Source organism: Bufo gargarizans, chromosome 6 (assembly GCF_014858855.1).
Source record: "Bufo gargarizans isolate SCDJY-AF-19 chromosome 6, ASM1485885v1, whole genome shotgun sequence".
NCBI lineage: Eukaryota > Metazoa > Chordata > Amphibia > Anura > Bufonidae > Bufo > Bufo gargarizans.
Window position 1 is genome coordinate 33120506 of NC_058085.1, and position 13533 is coordinate 33134038.

A 13533-nucleotide genomic window follows, 5' to 3' on the forward strand; every position below is an offset into this window, starting at 1 on the left:
CCAGTATATAATCTCACACAGCCTCTACCCCAGTATAAAATCTCACACGGCAGTCCCCCTCCCCCCAGTATATAATCTCACACAGCCCCCCTCCCCCCAGTATATAATCTCACACAGCCACCCCCAGTATATAATCTTACAGAGTCCCCCTCCCCCAGTATATAATCTCACACAGCAGCCCCCCTCCCCAGTATACAATCTCACACGATTAGAATCCCCCCCCCTCTCCCGCATACAATTATCAGCCCCTCCCCAGTATACAATTAGCCCCTCCCGCATACAAGTATCAGCCCCTCCCCAGTGGTCACATGCTCCTGCTCTGTCAGACTCCCCTCTCAGTGCCACAGACGCTGCTGAGCAGCCACCCCGGACCTTCCGTCTCTGCAAACAGTGGCCAATACCAGTGCAAGGAGGAGCGCGCCGGCTGCCGTCCCACGTGACCTAGGTAGGTCACATGATCTTGTGACGTCAGGAGGTCCTTAAGAGTTCAGTATTTATTCTTTACCTCTCCCTCATGGCATGTAGTGTCCAGCGGTGCAGGAGGAGGTCTGTGGCCAGTCACCGCCATCGTCTGTCAGGTAAGGATTGTATAACATGTCCCTGGAGAGACAGACTCCTCGGTCAGCGAGGACAGAATCTGCCTTCTGAGGACTGGAGGAAGTTTGTCCTGGACGGTGACCCGTACCTTGGGTTCTACCATAGATGCAAATGTGTCTTGAACTTGCTGAGTAGCGCGTAGCAGCTGGGGTTAACCATTTCAGGACCAAACCAATTTAAGTTGTTATGTTTTGTCTTTCGTCCTCTTCTACCGAGAGACTTTATTGCTGTATGTGTTTTTTGTGGAAAGAGATTTATTTTTTTAACCTGTTAATGACCCAATGATTGACTTCACTCCACACGTGTTATGAAGGGGCTAGTGGTGGGTGCGCTTGTGTCTTATAGTGGTGGTGGGTGCGCTTGTGTCTTATAGTGGTGGTGGGTGCGCTTGTGGTTTAAGTTCGGTGTTTAAAGTCTTGGGTTCGGGTTATTGAAGTATCCGGTTATGGATTCTCAATTCAGTGATGGTCCGTGGTAGCGGAATCCATAACGGGACACTTCAATAACCCGAACTTAAAACACAAGCTCGCTCAACACTAGAAGGGGCCGCTTATGTCTGGATGGTGAACTGCGAAATCCTGGTTGCTGCTTGTGTTTGTCGGCGGATCAAATGATCCTTTATACTGGTGTTCTGCCTGGGCCATCCCCATGTGTGCCCCCTCCAAAAGAACAGACTAGGTGGCTGGCAATTTGTCAAAACAACCATCCTGCTTCTTAAAGTCTGTGTATTGGGCAAAATGTCTTTGAGTGCGTCATAGAGGCATGTCTAGCAGTCAATGGTCTCTCACCAAGATGTAAACTACCCAAAAGTAGCCCCTGAGAGCCTTTTTATAGTATGGGGAGAAGATCAGAGGCTGGGGAAGGGGGGCAGATCAGAGGCTGGGGAAGGGGGGCAGATCAGAGGCTGGGGAAGGGGGGCAGATCAGAGGCTGGGGAAGGGGGGCAGATCAGAGGCTGGGGAAGGGGGGCAGATCAGAGGCTGGGGAAGGGGGGCAGATCAGAGGCTGGGGAAGGGGGGCAGATCAGAGGCTGGGGAAGGGGGGCAGATCAGAGGCTGGGGAAGGGGGGCAGATCAGAGGCTGGGGAAGGGGGGCAGATCAGAGGCTGCCGCCATGGTCAGCTCCCTGCTGTTGTGTGCACTATGCACAGGGCAGCAGGGAGAGTGTAAAGTCCTATTCACCCTAATAGAGCTCTATTAGGGTGAATATGACAAGGGTTCTAGCCCTTAAGGAGGCCAATAGTTAATAAATAAAAAGTAAAAAATAAATAAAATTTAAACACCCCCCCCCCCCCAATATAGAAAACAATATATCGCAATATATATCGCATATCGCACATGCTTAAAATTATATCGCAATATAGATTTTAGGCCATATCGCCCACCCCTAGTGTAAACCAGACTTCTGCACTTTTGGATTACCATTAAAGGGGTATTCTCCTCTGAGACAATGCGGGCGTATCTCTAGGGTACACCTCTATTGTTTGATAGGTGTGGGTCCCAGCAGTGAGAACAATGGGCGCATATCCTAGTGATGGGAATACACCTTTAATGGGGGCATATCACTAGGATATGCGTCCATTGTCTGATAGGTGGAGTTCTCACCACTGGGACCCACACCCTGTCAAACAATAGGGGTGTATCCTAGAGATACGCCCGCATTGTCTCAGATGAGAATACCCCTTTAATGGTAATCCAAAAGTGTAGAAGTCTGGTTTACACTTCTGTCCATCCCTTGGCTAAACTTGATGGACATGTCTTATTTCAACTGTACTATGTAATTTATTGAACAGTAGGCTTGTCGCGGGTATCGAAATATCGATACCCAATCGATAATTTTTGTCCTGGAATCGATACAATACTGGAAATTGACATTTATTGATACTAGGCTGCCTTACTGCGCAGCCTATCATCAGAGAACATGGAGCGCGCCTATGTTCCCTCAGCTGCACAGGGGAGAAGGAGCCAAAAATAAAAAAATATATTTATTTTTTTTGTTGCCAACTTTTGTCCCAGAATTTGACATCTATCGATACTAGGCAGCTCCCGTGCACCTGAGGGAACATAAGCGTGCTCCATGTTCTCTGATGCTAGGCTGAGAAGGAGTCGCTCTCCACCCCCCCCCCCCCCCCCCCTTACTTTTTCGGATGTTTTTTATAGTTTGTAAATTTTATATCTAAAATTGGTTAAGTGGGCAATTTAAACTTTTTTAGTTGTTTGGTGTGTGTGTATATATATATATATATATATATATATATATATATATATATATATATATATATATATATATATATATATATATATATATATATATATATATATATATATATATAATTTATATTTTTGGATCTTACATTCTCCTCTTCTCTCCATTCAGGTTCCTACAATATAGGATCTGCTCAGTGGAGATCTTCTATATAAGATCCTTCTCCTGATTGACCCGTCAAGGATGGATAGGAACAGGGACAAGATGGCGGAGAGTATGATAAATCTCACCCTAGAGATCCTCTTCTGGCTTACTGGAGAGGTAAGAGATTCTGAGGTCGCATTACATCATCTTATCTATGTTACTAACAGATGGACATGACTGGAGAGGTGAGGGTCTCTGGAAATGTATGGAGTGATATTTATTACTGTGTCTCTCCATAACCAGGACTACATAGTCGTGAAGAAGACATCTAGTGAGCGCTGTCAGGACCCTGTGTCTGAAGGATGGGGAAGAACCCTGAGCCCAATCATGGGGCCTCCGTCTCACCCCCTGATACATGAGGAAATCAATAGAGAAAAGATCCTAGAACTCACCAACAAGATGATTGAGCTGCTGACTGGAGAGGTGACACTGCTGGGAATGCTGGGACATTATACAGGAACGCTATAAAGGGATCTGGGTAATGACTGTATCATTGTGTTGTCAGGTTCCTATAAGGTGTCAGGATGTCGCCGTCTATTTCTCCATGGAGGAGTGGGAGTATTTAGAAGGACACAAAGATCTGTACAAGGACGTCATGATGGAGGATCACCGGCCCCTCACACCACCAGGTAATAGACATGACTAAAGCCACACGTCCTCATTATTCGTATGTAAGGAATGAACTCCGTCACTAAATGTGTTTCCTACAGTTAAGGAAGAGAGAAGAACACCAGAGAGATGTCCCAGTCCTCTTCTTCGACAGGATGAGTCAGAAGAACATCACAATGTCCCACAGAATGCTCAGGTAGATGGAGACAAGGACATCATGATGGAGAGTCACCTGCCCCTCAAATCACCAGGTAATAGACATTTACTGAATACACACGTCCTCTCATTATCTGTATGTAAGGAATGAACTCAAGTCACTAAATTTATTTGTTTCCTACAGTTAAGGAAGAGAGAATAACACCGGAGAGATGTCACAGTCCTTTTCTCCCAAAGGATGGTTCAGAAAAACATCACAATGTCCAACAGAATGATCAGGTAGATGGAGATAAGGTCTCATAAAATGTTCCCTACGACCTGTAGATGGCTGTGAAGATCTTGGTTTTTAGTCTTGTTTTTTTTTCCACCAGTATTTTACCAGGTGATTCAAAAAAAATGGTGCATAATTATAGCCCCATAGTTATTCACAACTGAGAGAATATAACAACTTTATTAACAGGAAAATACACTGTGTCCAAGTTTTATCTATACACTGGTGACATGGCAACGGTCCATTCTGTCCACATGCTTGCCAGCATATCCTTAGATCTGGACTCCACTTTTTCAATAGTGCGTTGTCTCAGGTTGTTCAGATCTTGTGACTGGGGAGGGGAAGAAATGCTGAGTTCTTAATGTAGCCCCACAGAAAGAAGTAGCAGAGTGTTAGATCTGGTAATCGTGGAAGCCAGCGCAATATTGGTTAATTTATTCAGGCATGGGAGATCCAAACGTTCCAGTACAGTGTCATTCAGGTGTTGGCAAGCATCTAACTGAAAATGAGGAGGAGCACCATCCTGCTGATGCCCCATACCCTTATTTCCAGGTAGGAGTGGCCAGCGACGGTATTCTCAGCAAAAAGAAGGAACTGTACACTTTGAGCATGCTTATTGCACAGAATACGTTTGCTGTGGGTGAGGCCCTCAAGTACTTGATAAGGGCAAGTGGGTTTCCTGAGCCCCAGATTCTAACATTTGTGGCAATGAACCATCTCACGGAGGTGAAGGGTAGCCTTATCACTGAACACCGGCATGTCACCAAATTCGTCCTCTTCCAATCAGCCCTACAAGTCAATCCAAAAGTCACAGCATTTCAGGTTGTCACAGTACTCCTGATGGCGGGGATAGACTATGTATCCTTGTGGCTAATGTAATCAGGTCATTCAGAGTAGACAGATGGTCGTGACTAGCTAATTCATCCTGAGACTGAGGGGAAACTGTGGAGCAGATCCCAGAACAACAATACCTACACAAACAGCCCAGAACTGCAGGGGTAAATGGGAAGTACTGGTAGCAGATCAATGCTGAACACAGTGCCTGGGACCGTGGCAGTAAGCAGTAGAACAGCGGCACACAGCAGCTGCTGTTACAATGGTTTAGGACGCAGATGTTTTTAGAAGGTGTCATACCGTGGTGTGTGATTTCTAAGTCAACCTGGTCGACTTTCTAGGACTTTGCTTGTACATGGCTCAAATCCTCTTTACTTTTTCTTGCTGCAATGTCACTATTTTTTTAAACTTGCCCCTTTTGTGTAGAGGTTTAAAGGGATTCTGTCACCACGTTTTAGCTTATAGAGCTGCGGACATGCACGGCTAGATCGCCGCTAGCATGTCCGCAATATACCTGTCCCATAAAGCTGTTGCTGAAATCTCTCGATGCGCAGTTCCTTCCCTGAGGCTGATGCCAGCACAGGAACACTATACCGCCACTGCGCATGCACGAGGCTCGCGCATCATGAGATTACGGCAATCTAACTGAGCAAGGAGGAGATTCAGAGGACGCAGGCGGTGCTGGGCTCCAAGAAGGTTAGCACAGCCCCTTGGGCTCCTTACCAGGGTCATTTAAATATCTATAAAATCACTTTTTAAACACGATAAAAGGACACGGCTTTATGGGACAGGTATATTGGGGACATGCTAGCGGCGATCTAGCCTTGCATGTCCGCAGCTCTATAAGCTAAAACGAGGTGACAGTTTAAAGGGATTCTAACTAAAGGGGCAGGTTCATGAAAACTGTCTTTCTTGTACACAACACTGATTTATTTTCTCAAGAGCTCAATTTGTTTACTTTAACTACAGGGATTTACTTTTGCACCATCATTTTTGTATTGCCCTGTATGTTTGATCCTTGTATAAGGAGTAAGGTGGAGATGGCAGGATTACAGCTGACCATAGACATTACATGTTGTCAGAGTAAGGAACCAACGGGTTGGATTTATACAGGAAACCTGCAGATATTTGGATCAGATATCCCCTGCTGTCTGGTTATTTTTTGATCATCTTGATAATCTTCTCTGGTCATATAAAACCTTCCACTCGACTTCTCCAACTGTCTGACTTCTATAATATTTCCTTCACAGCTTGTGAATCCGGGTGAAGATCGGAACAATATTAATCCTACAGAGACATATGTGAGGGGCGATGAGCAGAGTACAGAGGACATTCCTACAGATAACCGCCCAGGTGAGTAGTAACTACAGAATAAAGCCTCCTGAACACGACCATATTATATATATTTTTATAAGACAGTGTATACAGTGCAGGAAGCGCTATGGAGAGTGCAGGAGCTGTCGGGTCTTTCACAGACCTCGATCAGCCCTGCACTGAGGCTGTATACTGCTGTACAGCTTCTCTGGGGGGTGTATTTCTCCTGTAACTGGGGCTACTATGTCAGCCCCAGTTACAGCAGAAATCAATAGTGAAAATAAAAATGAAGTTAAATGTACCCCCGAGGTCTTGTATTATCTTATGGGGGACGAAAATAAAAAGTTTCAAATGTGAAAAAAATAAAAATGTTATAATAAAAAAATCTACAGAAGCCTGAACTTCAGTGAAAAAGTTCGGGTCTGGGTACCACATTGAGGTTTTTTTTTTTTCTTTTCTCGCACGCGTGCAAAACGCATTACACTCGCGCGGAAAAAACAGCACCAATCGCAGTCAAAAATGACTGAAATTGCGTACCTACTCGCATGATTTTCCCTAAACGCACCCGCATCGCATCTGGCCCTCACCCATGTTAAAGAGGCCTTAATGTTCCTAACTGCTGATTTGTATAAATAGAAAAAAAATATTTCTATGTAGCAGTTCACCATGCAGACAAAAGAAAGGTATCATTTTACTCCGCATGTCACCTATTCATTTTAATGGGGCCGCAAAAGATGCGGACAGCACACTGTGTGCTATCCGCTTCCGAATTTCCATTCCACGCACCAAAAAAAAAAACAGAACATGTTCTATTTTTGTCTGTTTTACGGACAAGGATAGGACTGCTCCTATAGAAGGCAGAATGTTCTGTTCCACAAAATACGCCAGTATCTGTGTTTTTGAAGATCCACAATTTGCACAAAAAACAGCTACTGTCATGTGTACAAGCCCTTAAGAGAAAAATGACTAGTCTCATAGACATGATACCTTTTTTTTATTTGTGGTCTGTTGGTCAGGCACACTATGTCTAGCTGTGTAATATTGTTTTTTATTTTTGTTAGCTATTAAAGGGTATCGGACTGGCAAGACTGATTTGTTTCTCTTAATAAGCATGATGATTTTCTATTGGATAACAATACCGGACCTATATAGATATAATGTGAACATAGGTATTAAACAATAATACAGTGAATTTCTTTCTTGGCAGATGATTGTACCAGGAGTCCAAACAGACATCGGATATCTCCCGTTTTTAAAGTAGAGGATTATGGTACCATACAAGTTACTGATCAAAAGACTGTCCCCTCAGCCTTTGAAAGCAATAATCAATCATTGGATCTTTCTCAATGCGGCCTACCTTTTGATTCCTCACAGACTGTTAAGCCAAAAAAAGAACACGGAAGAGGTGAACATCATACAACTTGCACTGGGGAGAAGCCATTTTCATGTTTAGAATGTGGAAAATGTTTTACTCAGGACCTTTTGGAAGGGATGGAGGAGGAGAGGGCACCGCCTGTCAGTACCCCAGTGACATCTCTTCCAACTGGTGCAGGAGGTTGCAGCCACAGAACCCCCGCACCTAGTCAGACCCAGGCGTCAGCTAGGGGACAGCGGAGGCAGGTCAGGGGCTCCAAGTTCCTCATTCCACCACTGCTCGACCTTTGGTTTGACAATGCAGGTGATGAAGAGAAGGATGCCGAAGAATGGGTGCCACCTCCCTTGTCAGGTGATAGCAGTACTGATGAGGAAGGTAGGTACCCGAGGAAAATGGTGCGCCAGGTCACCAGGGAGCCCAATGGCAGGGACTCCACTGGTAATGGTGGCAGGAGGCGGCAGCAGGTTCCGCCTCCACCTGTGCGCACAGAGCCCGAACAGGCACAAGCCAGCACCACCCAATCTGACAGGAGGTTTGGGCGCAAGTCACCTGTTTGGGCTTACTTCAACCTGGCAGAAGATGATCACACAATTGCCATCTGTCAGCTATGCCATGTCAGGGTGAGGAGAGGGAGGTCAGTTGCTCGGCTTGGTACGACTGCCCTTACCCAGCACCTGAGAGGCAACCACTGGCGTGTGTGGGACCAGATGAAGGGTGGTCGCAGCAGCGCCAGTAGCAGTGAGCAGGGAACAGCAGCTCCTGCCACTGTCCTGCACCCACCCCACCCCTTTCCAACAATGCAATCTCACTCCCCTACCCCCTCCCCTGGTGGTACTGGTAGCGGCAGCCAGACCTCTGCACCCTCCACCGCCGTCCAACGCCAGCCGTCGGTCGCAGACGCATGTGAGTGCACCGTGGCCTACGCACCTGAGGACCGCCGGGTGCGTTCACTCAATGGGCTCCTGGCAAGGGTTATCGCCCAACATCTGCTGCCCTTCAATATTGTGGACTGCAATCCATTCCGGCAGATGTTGGAACAGGCCCAACCCAGATGGCATGTCCCCAGCCGCCATTTCTTTGCCAGGACCGCCGTCCCTGCCCTACACCAGCACATTGTGCAGAATGTATCTCTGTCGCTGGATCATGCTGTCAGCAACAGGGTGCATCTCACAATGGATGCCTGGACCAGCAGACATGGGCAAGGACGTTATCTCAGCTTCACAGCCCATTGGGTGTCCCTCCGAGGCGCCGGGGAGGGATCAACAGATGTGGCGGCATCTCAGCTTGTGGTGCCGCCCCGGGGTGTCCAGGGGAGAACTGTTACTCTCCCTCAAGCCACTGTCTCCACCACTGCTGAGCCCCCCAGCAAGCGTCCCCGTAGCTACACAAGTGTGGGGCATGTCCGCTGCCAGGCCATGCTCCAGCTTGTGAGCTTAGGGGAACAGGGACACACTGGACCTGATGTCCTGGCCGCCCTCCAGGCTCAGGTCCACAAGTGGCTGACACCCCGACGACTCCAAGTAGGTACGGTTATCTGTGACGACGGCAGCAACCTCCTCGCCGCTGTCCATGCTGGCAGTCTCCCACATGTGCCCTGCATAGCACATGTCCTCAACCTTGTTGTACAGAAGTTCCTGCGCACATACCCAAGTTTGAGCGACATCGTGCAAAGGGTACGGAGGATTGCCAGCCACTTCCGACACTCCCCAACTGCCACCGCAACACTGTCCAAACTGCAGCAGGACAACAGCCTGCCACCTCATAGGCTGATGTTGGACAGTGTGACGCGGTGGAACTCCACCCTCCATATGCTAGAGAGGTTGTGGGAGCAGCGACGGGTGGTGAAGGAGTACCTGCAGGACCTAGGCACTCCGGGGTCGTCACACCCACTTCCCTACATCACCAATGAGGAGTGGGGGCAGATATACCAGGTCTGCCACGTGTTGGCCCCCTTCGAGCAGGCCACCAAGCTGGTTAGCGGGGAGCATGTCGGCCTCAATGATGTGCTCCCCATAGTGTTCCTGCTGGATAGGACACTAGAACGCCTGCTCGATGCTGGGGAGAGTGCCTTGGTGGAGCAAGAAGATACAACACTGCTCCACCAAGACCAGGAGGAAGAATGTTTTGAGGAGGTTGTGGATGTCCAGGAGTCTGGGTCTGATCAGGAGGGAGAGCTGGTGCCAGGGGTGCCGTTAGTACGTGGGTGGGACGACTCCCAGAGGCAGCAGGAGGAGGACCGAGACCTCATGATCACGGGCAGCCAAGAAGAGTCACAGCGGGCTGTCCTCTTCCCCATGGCTGCCCATATGCTGCACTGTCTCCGGAGGGACCCCTGGATCAGGCAAATGAAGGAGAGGGATGATTTTTGGGTGGCCACTCTGTTAGACCCTCGCTGCAAGGGGAAACTGGAACAGTTCCTCCCAGCCAGCCAGCAGGATGCTCGTATGAAACAACTGCGGGCCAGTCTGCTCCGCCGGCTGGAGGAGGCCAACCCTCTGCCTAATGCTCCAGTTCTCCCCACTCGTCTTACCCAGCAGGTTGCTGGCTCCAGCCGAGCAGGAGATCTTATGGGTGAGATGAGGCAGTTCTACCAGCCTGCACGACCCAGTAGCAGCAGCAGTCACCACCAGCGGCTGGCCTCCATGGTGGCTGACTACATGGGGTCAGTCGGTGCTTCTGACAGCATGAGCACCGACGACCCCATGGAGTACTGGGTTGCCAGGCTGGACACCTGCCGTGAGCTCGCTCAGTATGCGCTGGAGGTACTGTCTTGCCCCCCCTCCAGTGTACTATCTGAGCAGACATTCAGTGCGGCAGGTGGGGTGGTCACCGACAAGCGGACCCTTCTGTCCACAGACTCCATGGATAGACTGACCTTCATAAAAATGAATGGGTCCTGGATCAGCGGTGACTTCTTGGCCCCCGCCATCAGTTCAGGGCGCTTTGTTTTTTAACTTTTGTATATATTTATTATTAGTGTTGAATATTGTGAATATTCGCAAATTTTTATCGCAAATTTTGGCAGTTCAAGAATTCACAGAGGTCTAGAATATAGTGCTATATCTTTGTAATTGCAAATATAATCATTTTTTTTACTTATTGTATATATATATTTTTATTTTTACATATGATTAATAAACTTTTATAAGTATTTTCATGATTTATTTTTATAGCTGCTATATTTTTTAAATGTCATTACATACAATAGGCAACATATAACAGATAATCGCACAAAGGCTGTATGCCAAAAGCCAGGTACAATGGCAGCCTTGTGTGCAGAGATTCAAGACCAGCTCTCATCTGACTGCGACCCAGTGAGCCTCAAAGTAGCTTGATCTTTGTTGGATGGCTTGGGGGACCTGCGCACCTAGATCCATTTCTTCTGCCAGCTAACTCTTCTTTCACTGCTTAGGAGGGCTGCACAAACATTTTCAGTTTTCTAATTGTCCTAACATTTATATTCAATAACCTTTCTATACTGTTTTGTCGTGTAAACTAATTTGCATAAACATGGGCATATGGGAAAGACATGCAAATAATGTTTCAGCTGCAAAACAAGGCGGGTTCTGCTAATTTGCATGTCTTTCCCATATGACCATGTTTATGTAAATGGGTTTACATGACAAAACAATATAGAAAGGTTATTGAATATAAATGTTAGGACAATTAGAAAACTGAAAATGTTTGTGCAGCCCTCCTAAGCAGTGAAAAGAGTTAGGCGAGATTTCCGCGCAGGTGCAATGCGTGAGGTGAACGCATTGCAGCCACACTGAATCCGGACCCATTTATTTCTACGGGGCTGTGCACATGAGCGGTGATTTTCACACATCACTTGTGCGTTGTGTGAAAATTACAGCATGCTCTATTTTGTTTTTCACGCAACGCAGGCCCTATAGAAGTGAATGGGGCTGCTTGAAAATCGCAAGCAAGTGCGGATGCAGGTTTTTTTTTTTTGTTTTTTTTTTCCACGCACGGTTGCTAGGAGACGATTGTGATGGGGACCCGATTATTATTATTATCCCTTATAACATGGTTATAAGGGAAAATAATAGCTTAATACAGAATGCATAGTACAATAGGGCTGGAGGGGTTAAAAAAAATAATAATAATTTAACTCTCCTTAATCCACTTGTTCGCGCAGCCCGGCTTTTCTTCTGTCTTCATCTTTGCTGTGCACAGGACAGGAACTGTGGTGATGTCACTGTGCTCATCGCATGGTCTGTCACATGATCCGTCACATTATAAAAGATCATGTGATGAGCGCAGTGATGTCATCTAAGGTCCTATTCCTACTTCTGTGAAGTTCAGGTTTGGGTACGCATTACAATGTTTTGCACTCGCGCGGAAAAATCGCACATTTTCCCGCAACACAGCCGCATCTTATCCGTCCCTAAAACATGACTCTCATGTGAGATACAGCCCAGGGCTGTATCTCGAAAACTCCTTTTGTAGGGCTTCAAAAACTTGTTCCCAATACCTTTTTTATTTTGCTACATTCCCAGAGTATATGCCTAAAATCCGCATTCACATACCCACATTCTGGGAAAATTTTGCTTGGGTTTTTGGTGTATAGTACAAGCGATGGAGGATCTTAAATTGGATTAATCTGTGAGCATTAGAGAATGTAGCCTTTATCACCTTCCTGTAAATACTAGGCAATTGCAATGGTGAGGGTGAGCAATGCAACGCTTGCTCCCATTTACTTGTACTTTTATATAGAGTTACAGTTGCGAGTGCTGTTCGCAATTTACTATATAGGCTAGCTATCTTAACCCTCCCTCCTATCTGGGAATGACAATAATCAAAGAATACATTCTGCCATGGACAAATACAATCCTTATTCCTAGAGGCCTCATAGGCGTGTTTTTTAAACGTGCATCCATAAACACATCTATCAATGTATTATCTGAGTTATACAAAAAAATAAAAAATTTGTGTCCCTGTACAAAGAGGTGACACAAATTAACCACCCCCCTACGTGACCAGTAAACATGATCAGTGATTTTAACAAATTCCGGCAGATTCCTGTTCTCCCACACACGGGTGAATGCAAAAGGGGGAGAAACTTTCAAAGTCCTCTTAAGCTTATTCCAGACCATTTGTAAGGACCAAGGAATCGATAAGGACTTAGCCAGATTCCAAACATGAAAAAAAAAAAAATTCTATTGGTTTCCCCAAAACATGCGTCGGATATTGTGCTAATAAACTATCCGTGAATCTACAACACCGCTGAATCTGTGCACACAAATAATATCCCTGAAAGAAAGGGAGTGATAGCCCACCATCTAATGCTGACAGCCATAAATATTTGTTTTATTCAAACCCTCTTTCTCCCCCATATTAGGTCATTAATAAGGGACTCTAATCTATAGAAAAAAAAAATATCAATCCATACTGGGGAAGCACACATCGGGTACAACACAATGGGGAGGGCAACCATCTTAATGAGTGCTATTCGATCCGTCTACGCCATAATCGATTTCTGCCAGGCACATATTTTGGTCTTTACTTTATTCAGTACCGGGCTTAAATTAAGCTCATAAAACCTTTTTATAGGGAGACCTATCTTAATCCCCAAATACTCTAAGGTATCATTCAGAGCAAGAACCTTTACTCCACTCATCTACGGCCTTACAGTTAAGCGGGAGGAGCGATGACTTGGACCAATTAGCCCGATAGTCTACCAAAATCCTCTATTACTGTCATCACATAAGGGAGAATTTTCCATCCTCGGTCCAGAAACAAAATGACATCATCAGCATACAGGCTTATTTTATCACTCACTCCTGCCACCCCAAAGCTGTCTATACTATTGTCAGAACGGATCTTACACGCCAATGGTTCAATGAATAAAGCAGGGGAGAGAGAGGACATCCCTGTGTCATCCCCCGCTGCATCGTAATAGGGGAGGAACAAATGCTGTTGATGTTTAGCCGAGCTGGTTAACGGCTGGTCATATAGCATTTGGG

The 13533-nt window shown here is 46.4% G+C and overlaps 1 long non-coding RNA gene across 1 annotated transcript; it reads left to right on the forward strand.

Moving 5' to 3' along the window:
- The first annotated feature begins 509 nt into the window (after positions 1–509).
- Positions 510–3306, forward strand: LOC122941712. Its single transcript, XR_006390504.1, has 3 exons — positions 510–578; positions 2973–3122; positions 3249–3306. It is a non-coding gene; the product is annotated as an uncharacterized LOC122941712 (long non-coding RNA).
- Positions 3307–13533: the final 10227 nt, after the last annotated feature.